The sequence below is a fragment of the Squalius cephalus genome (genome assembly GCF_949319135.1).
Source record: "Squalius cephalus genome assembly, chromosome: 9".
Classification (NCBI taxonomy): Eukaryota; Metazoa; Chordata; class Actinopteri; order Cypriniformes; family Leuciscidae; genus Squalius; species Squalius cephalus.
Window position 1 is genome coordinate 24,426,161 of NC_137130.1, and position 16,096 is coordinate 24,442,256.

The window sequence follows — 16,096 nt, forward strand, 5'->3', positions numbered from 1 at the left end:
GACGCAGACCTATGTCGACAATCACCAGATTACGGCACGTCACTCCACAGACTTTCAAATTCCAGTTCAGTATGTTCAATCTGTGAAAATAAGGTTCGGCAGATGCCAACAGACTCCGACAGGGGTATAACACACTGATTCAACAAAACCTGACGAAGTGCCTGTTGCCGCCTGACTGTCGGATGACAGACTGACTGATGGCGGTGCGGTGGGAATTGGCTTTTATACAAAATGAAAAAGTTCAGCTCAGGAAATATTTTCATTGGTGAATGATAATGGTATTGGTAATGGTATTTTGTTCCTCAACCTCCACCTCCTCCTTGCCATAAACGATCATGGATTCTGCATTTGATTATAGCCACAAAAGTTAAGTGAAAATTATGCATAAAATTTAGCATAGTTAAAGTTAACTGTTTTGCATACAAAGAAAAGCAATGTGCCATACCGAATCGGCTGAAAAAGTCACTGGAGTCAAAACTTTAACATGTCACCTGTCTTCATTCAGACCTGAAAGGAGAATGCAGCAAGTAGACGCTTTGTGGACAGAGTATCTGGCTACATATCTTGCAATGGAGATATCTTTAAGGTTGAATTCAATTCCTCTGCTGCCATAAAGTAGCCTATTGATGCAGACACATTTCAGGCCGATGTGGGTGAAGAGTGGAAGCCGGTTAATGAGCCAGTGGGTGACTAATCGAATGTTGGTCAGTCCAAGGGTTTGACAGTGGAAGTCTGAAGGCATATGCGGTTGAACCTTTCCAAGACGGCAGACATAGACCGCCTGTCGTTCTTGGACAATTATGTGTGTCCAGATGGGCTTTTTATTCTCTGTATAGAGTCTTTTTGGAATACTCAATTCAGTACTCAAAGATGCCAACAGCATTCTGACAACCACATTAATGTGGAGAAATGACACTGTTGGTATGTTTTAATGTTAGTGTGACAGTGAGTGAGCACAAACGAGGATGAAACAAGAAAAAATGTTGAAAGGTGGGAGATGCTCAATAATTCTTCAATTATACTGTAATCTTAACGAATAATGAATGAACAGACATGCTTTCGGCTTTGTCTCTTTTTACAAAAGCAGTTTAAGGCCCATCTCTGTTGTGCGCTATTTCAATCTTCGCTCTTTCTTTTCCCACATGGGAGGAAGGAAAAAAGAAAAGCAGCTGCCTCTCCCAAGTCACACAAAAGAGGGGTGAATAACAAAAAAAACTGTGGGTGTTGAGGGTGAAGATGAGTGGAGAGTAGTGGGAGAAGAAATCTTATCATTTCCAGCCCACAATGTGCTGGTTTCTATGACAGGACAGTTACAGATCTGTTTTATCTTATTGTGGCTTTGTGTGTGTGGTAATGGCCGTCTGCCTGTCAACTGGTCATTATGAAGCCTTTTGTCCCATTGAGCGAGCATGTGCTGTCCATCACGCAGCTCATTTCACTTCTCTCTTTGTTGTGCGCTCCAGTTCTTATTGCGGGGCCTAGTGGGAAAGCGTGGATCCTGTCTCTCTCCAGTGGTGATTTTCCTCTTTGTAATCCATCTGAACCAGCAAATTGCAATTTTAAGGAGAAGGGAGGGAGAAAAAAAGGAGGTAAAAATCAATTTAATCCAAGGGAGTCCGGCGGGGAGAATGACTCGTGCCACCCAGAGAAATGATTGATATTTTCGATTCTGTGCAGGACACAAAAGGGGACCAGGTTTATTTGATCTCAATCACTCCATCTATTCCGAAAACAATTTTTTCTTTCTTTCCTTCACATCTGTACTGCATATATTATCTCAAATTCTTACCTCATCCACAGTCATTGGTACAACAGAGTCTTTCATGGACTGTTTTTATTCTGGGAACTTATTCTGGGAACATGTTCAGCTGTCTAACAGCCACCTGTTGGCCTGCACCCAACCACGGCACATACAGGCGTGCCTCAACAGAGAAGAGAAGCCATTGATTTAATATATGGTTATATGATTAATGTGTTAACACAGTAATTTACAATATCAAAATTCTGGCTCATACTGATAAGCAAATAATTATTTTCACATTATGGCTACTAATTGATAAATGGCCAGCTCCAAGTCTCCTGTTTCTCCGCTGGTCACACCCAGCTCAAAGTCTTCTGTGACTCCAGAGCTCCCACCCAGCCTTCCTCTCCCGCCTCTTCCTAAATCATCCGGTTCCTCGGCCCCACCTCCGCTGTTTCCCTTCAGCCCCTCGGCTCCTCCTCGGACACCACTCCATTGTGTGGATTTGCTTTGGGTTTTCTGGTCTCCAGCTCCGCCTTGGCTCCTCCCTCCCTCGGCTCCACCAGAGACCATCGTCCTTACGACTTCACCGGGCTCTCTTGTCCCTCCGGCTCGCTCTGCCTGCGCCACGGACTTCCGAGCCGTCCTCCATCTCTCCACCCCTTCAGCTCCGTCTGGCTCTGCCTTCCCTTAGGCTACACCTCGGTCCTCAGTCCCACCGGCTCCAACTCCATCCTCTGGCACCAGCTCCAACGCTCATCACTGTGGCTCCATCTTCGCCTAGGGCTCCACCTCCCACGACTCTATCTTCATCCATCGTCCCCCTGGTTTCATCAGACAAGCCTATTCCATGGTTCCTCCCTCCCTCGACTCCACCGTAGGCCATCATTCTGGCTGCACTCTGGATCCCCGCCTGGCTACTCCTGCTCCTGGCTCTTCCCACCGTCATCGCCACCCTGGTTTCTCCCGCTACCATCTCCTCTTATTTCCTGCCCTTTGCCTGCCGCTCGTCCTCCTCCAGAGCCCCTGCCCTCCCTCCTCAGTTGGACTGTTATGGCGCGAGGCTCCTGGCCTTCCCGGAGGGGGGCGTACTGTAACGTGTATGTTCCATTTTCCTTGTTCCCACTTGCCTGTGTTCCCTGCATGTACATGTTGATCTAGTTTCCTCGTGTGTGCCAATTAATCACTAAGTTCACCTGTTGTTTATTTAGTTCCCTCGTTCACTTCTGTGTAGACCTCAGTTTCCTTTGTTCAGTTGTCTGTTCTCTGTTGTAGTTTATGTGGTTGTTCTAGACTCCTGCGATTAGATCCTATTTATTTTACAACCGAAACGTGAACCATACAGATAAACGTGGTACATGTTCATACCATGTTAGAATTACCATAATTACTAGATGAAAACCAAACGTTCTACTCAAAGCTGTTCACATCCTCAGATTCAGAATTTTGTGTTTCTAAGGCAACACAAATAGTGCAAAAAATAAATCAGTGTAATTAAGTAATCAATAGACAAAACCTAAATAAAATAAGTCATGCAAATGCCTTATTTATAAACAATTTTATAAATAAAATTTACTTAAACTTAGAATGTATTTTATTTAGTCGGATTTAAGTTATTCTACTCTGTGCTATACATTACACTGCATTGTATGTCTTTATTTTCAGATTAATCTCACATTATTAACAATAGTCAATTTTAGGAAATATTAAGCAGAAACATTACGAGATAACTACAAGAACGAGAACGTAATTATGGTAATTCCAACATGGTGTGAACGCACCTATGCTCCTTTGAGAAGATGGACATCTAATAGAAAGGTCTGTGGTCTTATAACAGCAGGATGGAAGAATGTGTGTACAGCCTTGATCCAGACAGAGCTTGGCACTGGGGAGTCCAGCAGGAGCATTTGTGGTTTGTAGAAGCAGAAAGCCCAACTTTGCCCCCTCTCAGAAAGGCTGCTCTCTAAACAGCCTAAGATGTTGAGCTCTGCATGATGTCCAATGATCAATAAACCCAGCCAGAAAAAGTGAAAGCATCCCTGTCTGCCCTGGTTCCCTGTCTTATTATCTTTTATCCTCTGTGGTCTAACCGAAAAAGACATGAACATGTAGTCTGCCAAGATCAAATCCATATCCCCTCGCATAAAGACAACAGTCAGCTCAGATGTTTGTTCACCGCTTCTGTTATTACACATACACCTTACCTCACATCCTCATCCTGTAGAAACAGTAGTCTGTCACAGATAACACAGAACACACTCCTGACACCCATTCAGAGTTCACCAGCGCTGAACACAGAACTGGATACGATCTCATCACATCTTGTGGTGTGGCCAAACACAATGGGCCTTCCTGTCAGGAGTCCGCGAACCGTCTTACACGTCTGTGCGCAATACAAGCAGATAAGATCTCTTCTTATTAACACATTCAATTTAAACTGCCTCCGAATGGAGAAAGGAAATGCATCTATCTGTCAAATGGCCATTCGCTGAGATTGCAATCGTAGATCTGCAGTGCAATTGTCATTGTATAAAACAGAAAATGGCAGCACAGATGTCCAATCTCAGATCACATTAGGTGATAAAAAGTAAACCACCTTTACAAGAGTTGTTAAAAAGGTCATTCCATGGACCAAGAGCATTTTCTCTGGAAAGGGTTGAATGTTGGCCATGCTGAAGGGGTCTTTATTACCATCATCTATGTTTTACAATATTTTTTTAAGTGTAATGAATTTCTCTGATGGCAGCCATTACTCCAGTCTTCAGTCTCATATGATGCTTCAGAAATCTGATTTGGTGCTCAAGAAACATTTCTTATTATCATCAATGTTGCTTAATATTTTTGTGGAAAATGTGATAGGCTAGATATTTTCAAGATTCTTTGATGAATAGAAAGTTAAAAGGTACAGCATTTATTTGAAAAACAAACAAATATTGATTTTTACAAAATACAGTTGATCAATTTAATGTATCCTTGCTAAATAAAAGTGTTAATTAATTTAATAACTTTTGAACAGTAATGCGCATAGAGTTTAACAAATGTAATCAGGAGGCTGTATACTAAGTTGTTTCTGACACTGCCAAGAGCAGATGTTCATTCATTAGAATAGAAGTGCATGTGTGAGTCACTGGGGGGCAGTCTAAGTCTGTGGATGACACTGTTTGCAAGACTGTATGACTTTGAAGTTCAGCAGAAATCACAAAGAGCTCATGGTAAGCTCGGGAAAATGTTAAGCACTCTCTTGGAACATATTCATTCATGAATTATACTTGCTTCAGGATTGCTTTAATGACAAAGGAAAAACTCTGTCTGCTGATATTAACCATAGCATCTTAAAACAATGAGTGTTTTTAGAGGGAAAATTGCTGATTACAGCCATAATGACTGTTTGTGAATCAAATGCTTCTCTGAGGAGCTGGAGACAGAGAAATGCTTGGAGGTAATTAATGGAAAGAAAGCATTCAAATGAACTCTATACTCATTCATCATGAGTGTGTCCTTGATCTCAAGTGAGCCATTTGACTCTCTTCAGACCTCTGCATAAGTTAAGGCCGGAGAATTTTGTAGCAAAGGCAAAGAACAACCGCCTGGAGATGGTGGAGGAGAACTGTGATGTGTTTGTTTATTTGTAAGGGACTTTCAGTTCAATTAATGAGTTATTCTGCCCAGCAGACAGCAGCTCAGATTGGGAGCTGTTTCAGTCAGCTGTGGGCAGAGCACTTCTCTCAGAGAAACTCAGATGCATATTATACCGGCTCCTTTCTCATCACTTCTGGAAGAGCAGATAGTTTTCATAAGCGTTCAACAATGAAGAGAAGAGAAGGAAAACAAAGGTGCAGTAACATTTACTGTTGCTCAGCAACTTTCGCTGGAGAAATCCAGTCATTTCAGGGATCCATGCAATAAGGAGTTTCGGGTGAAAAAGTTCCCTACAAAGATTTTGCAGTGGGTTCAAGTTGGTTACATGTTGATCAGCACTTGGCTTGAAAGGGACTGTGTGAACTGTGCTTCATACATCGCTACACAACTGAAAATGGACAACAGGTCTTGTTTCGCTCACAAAAGTGTAACTGAATTTCGCTAACTTTAATGGTACTACACCTTGACAATTCAGCAGTTAGGGTGGTCACTAGACTTTGAAAATGTTAAATTTCTTTAGACACACTGTGCTGTCTTTTTTAAAACCTAAATTCAACAAATAAATTATAATAAACCCATAAAAATAAAAATTGTGATTGCCTTTTCTTCCCTATTGTGACGTATATCCAAGTGAAATGGATTCTCGAACAAGAAAAAATGTAGGACGGGACTTTATTTTGCGCATCGTGAATTGACCACTGGATGGTTGTGGTTTGCTACTGCTGTGATCTCATGTGAGTGACAGGTCAATCACGCCAGTGAACACGTCATCAGAGATGAGATGTCAAAGAAGGACGGAAATAGCCTAGAAATCTAGACGCACCCTAGCGGCAGCAAAATGTATTTTGCAGCCAGGGTAGTCTAGCAACTCTACATTGACTTTCGAGCTGCAAAAACCTAAATTGGGTCAGGCCAATCACATCGTGTATAGAGTAGGCGGGGCGGGCTTAACATAACAGAGTTGCGACGGTTCACTACTATTGAAAACAAAGAATGTCTGCTGCTGGAGAACAGTCTTTCGAATCGGCTTTGGCCGCGACTCTGGAGGACTTGGAGTTAAGTTTTTCTTTGAGAAAAGAGCAAAGAACGGCACTTAAGTCATTCTTAAAAAAAGGAAGATGTGTTCGTAGTTTTGCCGGCCAGATTCAAAAGTTGAATCTATCAACTAACGTTAGCTCCGCTGTTGGGAAAACGCTCTGGTTGGTTGAAGCGCTGTCCTATTGCGTGCAGAGGGAATTTGAAAGACAGACGTTTATCCCGCCTCTCGGATTGAGCCGTGTCTATGGTGAGTTGCCAGACCTAACATCTTGATGTAGGTCTGGCTTGCCAGGCTAGGAGGGAAAGTTATTTTGGTTAAAGATTTTGATTGCACATGAATTAAAAAATTATAATAATGATCTGAATAATGTGCACAGATAAATCACTTATAATAAATACTGCAATATTCCATTAAAAAAACAAAAACAAGAATTGTCCATTTTGATTTCATGGTGACTTTAACATTTGTGTTTTTTTTAACTCAGCTAAGAGGTCATGCCATGACATATAAATTTCACATTTTCGTATAAATTCGTAGGTCAGAGTTCACCAAACCTGAAATTTGGAACGCAGGGAAATTTGCATGAGCTTGTGTTTCCTGTCTCCCACATTTGCATTATGTATAAATGAAAGTGACCATGGATAAAGTTCACAAAAAATGCAATAGTAGGCCTACTATGTGTTTTGAACATGGTATGATGCTAACACTCATAGTTGTATACCATCGCTGGTGGAAAATCTAGTAGCTGTGTTTTGAAACATGGTTGCTGGCTACAGCTAGTTATTAGCTGACTGATCATCCACCATATTCCAAAAACAAGCTTGGCCATTTTAAGCTGGTATGACTAACTTTGTTCCTGATTCAAGATAGTCTACCGACTTAGACAGACTAGGTCAATCACCAGTTTAGACCAGTCATCAAACTACTAATTTGGATTTTCCAACAGGGATGGCATTCTTCTACATAGTGTAGTAGGCTATAAGAACAGTAGGCTACCATGTAAATTCCATGGCACATGAATATGCTAATCATTTAGCATGGCATTCTAGAAGAAAAAAAAATGCACTGGAGTGGAAATAATGTGTTTGAGGTCAGACGCTCCTGTCAGTAAATGAGTGTACTATTTACCAGTTTGAAATAAGGCAGACATTCATCCCTCTTGTAATTGAGCACGCCACTTTGAGAGGGTTTTTTTTTTTTTTTTCGCTCTCAAGATTAACCGGTCACATTATTTACAGTGCAGGTAACACGACGCGCTGAAAAGAAGCTCAATGCTTTGCTTCCACACGAACTGGCAGCGCTCTCCCACAGGACAGACTCTAGAAGCCGCTTCATTCATATGTCACCGGTAGGCTACGTCAGGTTTGGCCACCACCAGCGTGGACTCTGAGGAGCAGACACTCCTTTCAAACGCCATCGCGAGCCTCCAGCTGCCACCACCGCAACTCGGCGCAGCTCCCTGTCAGTCTGCGTGAGTGACAGCCGATCCCCACGCGCGACGCTGATTGGCAGTGCCCGCATGGCTGATGGTGATAAAACTGGCGTGCTGCTGTTTGCTGCCGGTGCGCGCGCCCTTCCCGCTCTTCTGTGCTGTCACTCCGCCCGCCATGATGACGATGCTATTGAATCCCGCCCGTAACATAACAATGCAATACACAGTGGGCCAACTCATCCGCATTTCCCCATCTTGTTGATTTGTTTATTTATTCGTGGATATCTTTCAGTTGACTGTCCAAGTCCAAGGTGACATCCGAGGAGCACATTTCAATATGTCAATAGCCATAACTTCGCCATGACAATCCTGAGACAGATTGGCCCTTTGAGCTTCATGTCAGTCTTCATTACTGTCTCTGTTCTGAATTTTCTCGCATAGGGACAGCGCTTTTATGTGCAGCTTTTCTCTGGGCCTAATTATGGTGGAAAACCTGTGGAATGGGTTTAAACATAATAAAACGTAAATGTAAAGCACTACACTCTACTGATCACAAATTTGTACACAAATTTGTAGCTACCATTAAAAAGTATATAATTGTATTCAGCCACGACACATAAATTGATAAAAAATGACAGACTTACACACTGTTACAAAAGGTTTTGTGTTTCAAATAAATGCTTTTCTTTTGAAGGTTCTATTCATCAAAGAATCCTGAAAAAATTATTATGATTTCCAAAAACCTGTTAAGCCGTTAAGGCTCAAAATGTGCATCGACACTTTCATGTTTTATTGTAGGCTACAACATAAAATACATCAGTATTACCCCAATCGTGTTTTTTAAAGCGGTTAGCCTACGTGTCTTGAAAAAGGTAGTTGCTAAAAAGTGGCTAAATGGGACTACAGAGGCAGTCTGGGGACATTAAACGTCATCACGCCGAACAGGTAAACCCAGTCCGCTTTTACACCCTCGTTATGCTTATAATTGTGCTCTTATAAACTATTAAAAGTTGTGCCCCACTGTGAAAATTATCTTGATGGATAAAACGTGTAAGTACTTACAAACTTTTGTTGATCACAGAGCTTGTTTTATGCAATAATCCAAAAGATGGAAAAATCCTGCTAACTGCGTGCTCATTGGCCTACAAAGTGACGTCATACCACTCTATTATGATAAGCGTGGCAGCCCAGCTCTACAGCGCCCCACAGTTTTCCAATGTAAAATTGTGGTGAAAAATGGAACTACAGCGTGCTCTGGGCAAATTTCAGACTGCCCGCTTATTTTCACGTTACTTTACCTAAACTTCGCACCAGACCAAGATGATATCAATCCGCCTCAGCTGTGTGTATATTAGTCTGCATCAGGTCTGTCTGTTCTTATGTGGAGCGTATCAAATTAATGAAAATATAAATCCTTTAGTTTAAATGTGCTCTTGTGAATAGCCTTAATAAAGTTGTGATTGTTTTACGTTTGTTCTGAGAATAGACACTTACTTTTCCTCACTGGAAATCCTCAACATCCTTCTAACATTCTAAAATAACATTCCGAGGCAATAAATACTACATTAAGTCAATTTTAAGATAAAGTTATGCGTGTGTCATGTGTAGTTAAAGCCTGTCAATCAACATTAGCGTGTCACCTTTAGGTTGAATAATGCAAGGACACTAGAACTCTGCCAAATGTTCGTCTGCATTCAGCAATTAGAATATAAAGCTTACAAAATGTCATCGCTAAGACCCAGAATCCGCCCCACCTAAAATTACGGCCAATTGCTGTTAAGCGGGGACATTGTGATTTCTGAGGGATCATGTGACACTGAAGACTGGAGTAGCCTAATGGCTGCTGAAAATTCAGATTTGCCATCACAGGAATAAATTACATTTTAAAATATATTCAAACAGAAAACAGTTATTTTAAAAAAGGGATAATGTATAGCGAGGCGGTTGTTATAGCGGATAACAACCCTGACAGGCTGAACGGGAATCAGCCTGAAGGGGTTGTACGTAGCCCGCTTATTACATGGCTACCTACAAAATAAATAAATAATTTGACACAAATTATTGATTTAAAAAGGAGTTTATTGATTTAAAAACGATTGTATTGCTTCCGCTAAAGAAAATAGTCCGTTCCGCGTCCATAGCAACGCTCTGTTTTTCATGGCAACGGTGTGTTATAGTTCGCAGCGGTCTGTTATCAAGAAATAACAGACCGCATTCTACATTGGAATTCAGCCAAGCCATGTAATAAAATGTAATAATGTCACAATACTGTTTTTAAAACTGCTTTCAAAAACATTAAAAACTCTTATCTTAATTATTCCTTTCTGACTCATTCATGTAATACACAAAACAAAAGGAAGTTATTCACCTAAAGATTTTTTTTCTCAATTAGTACAGGCATGCCTATCTTTAGATCAGAGAGCCAGAAGAGAGGATATTCCTACAGCGCTCGAATGATGTCCGTGTCTCTCAGCACCATACTGTAAGCCTACAGCTGCGTTTGAGCCACAAAAACAGACAAACTTTGCATGAGACAGACAGGATTTCATTCAGACTTAACTGCCGTTCTAACCGCCCATGAGGTGCTAACAGCAGGACAGTGGCTGTGCTGACGTTTCTATTGTGTTAAAGATAGTTCCCAGCATGCTGCTGCTTTGGAGACAAGCGTTCACCATTCTTCTTATTTGTGTTTGGCTCGCTCACATCCTCCTTCAGCATATTTCTAACAAATTTGATGTGACACGATTTCTTAAGATTTTTCAATTTGCCATAAAAAGTGTTTTGGCTCCAAGCAGAGGGTTCTTGCATTACACAGATCCAGGATGAGCTCCCCACATATACATTCAAATCCGATCCGTATGAGGAAAAACATCAAAAAGTGCTCTCAGATCAATGTACAACAAAAGGACAGCTTCTACCCACACCATGCTTTTTCCTGGTATACTCTTCATCTGTGACAAAGTGGTTACCGGCTTCTGTTTCCATAACAACCGTTACTGAGTGTCGATTACCTAAAAGACACAGAGATGAGAGGAGCTGCAGCCTTTTTGCAGGACAATTCAACAGTTTAGAGTAGGTGACACAGCAAAGAACACCTCAAAAGACTCGATCATGCATCTGAGGATGTTCATCATGATGCAACACCAACTTTCCCATAATATGACCCATAAGCTTAAAGGGATACTCCACTTTTTTTACTACACTTTTTTTGGAAATAGGCTCATTTTACAACTCCCCCAGAGTTAAACAGTTGAGTTTTACCGTTTTCGAATCCATTCAGCTGATCTCCGGGTCTGGCGGTACCACTTTTAGCATAGCTTAGCATAATGAATTGAACAAGACAAGACCATTAGCATCTCTCTCAAAAAAATGAACAAAGAGTTTTGATATTTTTCCTATTTAAAACTTGACCCTTCTGTAGTTACATCGTGTACTAAGACCGACGGAAAATGAAAAGTTGCGATTTTCTAGGCTGATAGAGCTAGGAACTATACTCTCATTTCTGCATAATAATCAAGAAACTTTGCTGCCGTACCATGAATCCAGCAGGCGTAATGATATGACGCAGCGCCTGATAATAGTCCCCAGCTCAGTAGCCTATTTTCAGGCGCTGCGTCATATCATTACGCCTGCTGGACTCATGGTACGGCAGCAAAGTTTCTTGATTATTACGCAGGAATGAGAGTATAGTTCTTAGCCATATCAGCCTAGAAAATCGCAACTTTTCATTTTCCGTCGGTCTTAGTACACGATGTAACTACAGAATAGTCAAGTTTTAAATAGGAAAAATATCGAAACTCTTTTTGAGAGAGATGCTAATGGTCTTGTCCGGTTCAATTCATTATGCTAAGCTATGCTAAAAGTGGGATCCCCAGACCCGGAGATCGGCTGAATGGATTCGAAAACGGTAAAACTCAACTGTTTAACTCTGGGGGAGTTGTAAAATGAGCCTATTTCCAAAAAAAGTGGAGTATCCCTTTAAACAATCTGAATCTTTGCTGGAATTTTACAGAAGCCCTATTTGTGGTGCTTTTTGGTGGCTACACAGTATTTCATCCCCCCAGAGATATTAGTGTAATACAACTGAATAAAAGAGAAAACTCTTCGTCTTGAGACCGTCAAAATAAGTTTTGTGGGTGATATTATGGTCGGTGTCACCCGCGGCCAGGGTTATACTTATAAAAAAGCTGAGACCATGCGCGGCCACAAATGAGATTTAAGTGCACTAAAAATGAAAAAAGGTTGAGAGAAATATGACAGACTGAGAAAAATCCCTTCTGTCTGCTTGCCTTTCCTCAGGCAAGGATTAACCGGCTTTAACAATATCCATATTCCATAATAAAGCCACCTGACTGCAGTGAGGAAGGCAGATCTCTAACCTCTGTATCTCTAATGTCATTTTTCCTCAGGTGCACAGCATGTAGTCAAAAACTATGATTAATTTTAAATTAGATAAGCCCCCCATGGACACGCTTATTGACCTGTCTCACTTGTAAGCAGTCTTTCGGTGAACTTTCCCTGAATTGATCGTGAAATGAAAAGCAGGATTTTTGCTAAGAGAGACATTTTTAGTGCAAAATGTCATGTAAGGGTTACATACAAATAAAGAGTGCAAGCAGGCTGTACACTTTCCCAAGACACAATTCTTCACAATTCTATAGAACATGATTATGTGCTTCTGTGCAGGAAGTGCATGAGGAAAAATAAATCTATTTGTTTAGCTGTTTGTGGGTTAATGACATATGAGTGAGACAGAAAAGATAAAGAAATCATCTTCCAAGATAAAGAAAAAGAAACTTCTAGATTAAAATGCATGTTGTAAATTCAATCTTTGCATCATGTTGGTTTCATATGGTTTTGTAAACTTTATACTACTAGAAACGTTTTAATTGAATTAAAATGCAGAGTATTTTCCTTACAGAGTTTTTATATCGTAACCATTCATATGTTTTTTTAAAATAATTTTTTTTTATATGTTTAAAGTACTTTTTGTTACAAATATCATTCATTATTTATTCATTAGTATCGCAAAGTTTTTTCAGGTCTATGCCACATGACATTTTGGAACCTGAACTACCCTTTCATGTCATAAAAAGGTCCTATTATATGATATTTTAAATGACTATAACATTGACAGTCTTTTTTATAAGTAAAAATAAAACATTAAATGTAATGCTTTTAATGTTTTCTTTTTTTATTATGCTATCAAAACCCCCAGATATTTTTACTTTATGCCTCTAAAAAAATAAAAATAAATTTGAATTCAGAAACATGATCATCATACAGGTAGAAGAGTTGTATTTGACTGTCTGTCACAATGCAACAATGAATCTGATTGCCTGTCACAATCACTCATGTCATTCACCCTACACTGTAAAAACTTGTGAGGAAACCTATTTCCTTAAAAAGTAAATAAACTAATTGAAAAAATTAAGTTTTGTAAACTTGACAATTCCACATAACTTTTTTTTTTCAGTTATACATTAAGTTTATTTACTTAAAGGGATAGTTCACTTTGAAATAAAATTTTGGTATGTTTTAGCTTACCTGAAGGGCATCCAAGATGTAGGTGTTTTTTTTTCCGCAGTAGTTTCAATTTTGATATTTTTAGGTCAAACTGTTCTTGTCTGACAGTCATATCATGCAGGTCTATGGTCACGGTCTCAAAGAGCATGCACAGAGAAGTCCAAATTAAAACAATTCCCCATCGTAAGTACACATTGATGGCCTAAGACACGAAACGAGCGGTTTGTGTGAGAAAACGAACAGTATTTATATAGTTTTTACCTCTTACAACACAACCACGTCCAAGTGATCTGAGGGCGCGAGCGCATCCTGCTGTGTGTCGTGTGTGCAGACTGGTACATAGATATATATACACTAGATGTCGCCTTGGCTACGGCAGTTCATTGGAACGAATGTCTTTAATGCGACATCTAGTGTATATATATCTATGCACCAGTCTGCGTACACGTCACACAGCAGGAAGTGCCCGCGCCCTCAGATCACTTGGACGTTGTTGTGTTGTAAGAGGTAAAAACGATATAAATACTGTTCGTTTTCTCACACAAACCGCTCGTTTCGTGTCTTAGGCCATCAATGTGTACTTACGATGGGGAATTGTTTAATTTGGACGATGGGGAATTGTTTTAATTTGGACTCTGTGCATGCTCTTTGAGACCGTGACCATAGACCTGCATTATCTGACTGTCAGACAAGAACGGTTTGACCTAAAAATATCAAAATTGAAACTACTGCGGAAAAAAAGACACCTACATCTTGGATGCCCTTCTGGTAAGCTAAAACATACCAAAATTTAATTTCAAAGTGAACTATCCCTTTAATAATTTTAAGGCAATGGGTTTCCTCACTTTTAAAAAAAAGTTAAATCAACTGATCACTTTTTACAGTGTACTACCATAAAACTAGCTCAAGCATAATAGGCTTTATTAATAATCCAAAGAGCTGCCAATTTTTAAGCACAACATGTATTATTCTGATACACAAACTTTTTTTTTAAATGTAGAAAATTACTAGCAGATTTTGTTGCGTTTGCATTCTGGTGTCGCAGTGTTGTGCTGAATGCAGTTGTTGGAGGAAGTATGGGAGTGTGCTTATTTTCATTGGTGGTTTCTGTGGAGCTTGACTGCAGAGTCCCAGTTGAGTGTTTTGCAGAGCTGCCAGACGTGGCAAGAAGTTGAGTTTCACACATGAACACCATCCAAACAATTAGTCAAGTCCCTCGAGGGTGACATGTTTGTGTTGCATATTGTATGATAAACAGGATGTCATGTGGTCAGAACTATCATGGGGGTGTTTGTAGTGATCAGAAAAAAATGTCTTTAGGATAAATCACACATTCCTCGACAATAGTTTTATACTCCAGTGAGAAACAATTCTCTTAAATCCCTCTATGCAGTGTTAGAAAATTCAATATGATCCCAACACATGAGCCAAATCCCTTCTCATTTTCCAGGAGTGTGGATGCTCCAATCCTAGATTCACCTCTGGGGTCTGTCCCTAATCTCACCCTGACCATCTGCGAGCAAGTGAAACACCTCCATTAGATCCAGTCTGACCAGGAGAAAAGCAGGCCCCCCTGTGCGGGTCCTAATCTTGGGTATTATGCCCAGTCTGGCACATCCTAGTACGGTGAACAAAGGGCCGAAATGTTGGAGGAATTTTCTTGAACATCATTCTTTTGAAAAAGTATGTCCAATGGCCTCAGCGATTTTCCATGGGAAACAAATTACCTCAAAATCACAAACATGTCTTCTGGCAGCACGAGTCCTGTCAAGTCAGTTGGTCAAATCACTGTTCAAAGACAGGCACATGGAAAGACCACAAAGCATTCTGTCGGAACCGTGCTTTTAATGTAAGGCAGGACCCTTTTTTGATCAGGCCAGCTGCAAAGAATGGTGGTTAGCGGATGGTATGAAAAGGGCAGGTGCGTTGGCAGGCTGGGAAGGACAAGAAGGAGAGGAAAGGAGAGAGAGAGAGAGAGCAGCTGGGGCTTTCTGTCTGGCCTTATGTGCAGGGTGTGTCTTTGGGAACTGTGAACTAGGCCGCACTAAACAAAACACATGAAAAAGTCCCTCTGTTGGCTTCCTCAAAAGTCTTGAAAATCTGTTTTATGAAGAGGAGGTGATCCTTTATCTTTTGTTCCAGGCATCCATAGCAGCGCTTCCATGAACATGAAAATTCCTTTGAGAGAGCACACCATGTAAGGAGTGAGGAGAAAGGGGGGTGGAGACGCTGGAAGCGACAGAGCTGAAGAACTGACATGCCGGAACGGTGAATTATTCCCGCCATCCTGACCGGCCTGAGAAAAGTCTGCTGTCTCCTCTCTCTCTGCCCTTTTATTTACCACAGTCATGTACCAGCCCTCTTTGGCTTGCACATATAAATATTTAAAAAGCAACTGCTCTGTTTCATCAATCTGCGAGTCAGTTGCCATTACAGCGGGCTACATGCGGATTTGCCCTCACTAATGGACAACTAAACAGGGATGCCGCTTCAGGGTCTCGTTCTCTGCTTTCCACACATACAATGCCACATTCGTGTTCTCAGGCGTGCACGCTGGGTGAACATAAAGATAGTCCGCCCTCAAATTAAGACCTGTAGCTCCATTGCTGTTAATCCTTCCTCCCCCTCAGTGGCATGCGGTGCCAGCGCGCTGCGTAGACCTTAATAAATGTGCCGACGGTGAGCTGCAGTGAAATGTAGAGCTCATAAGAAACCAAAG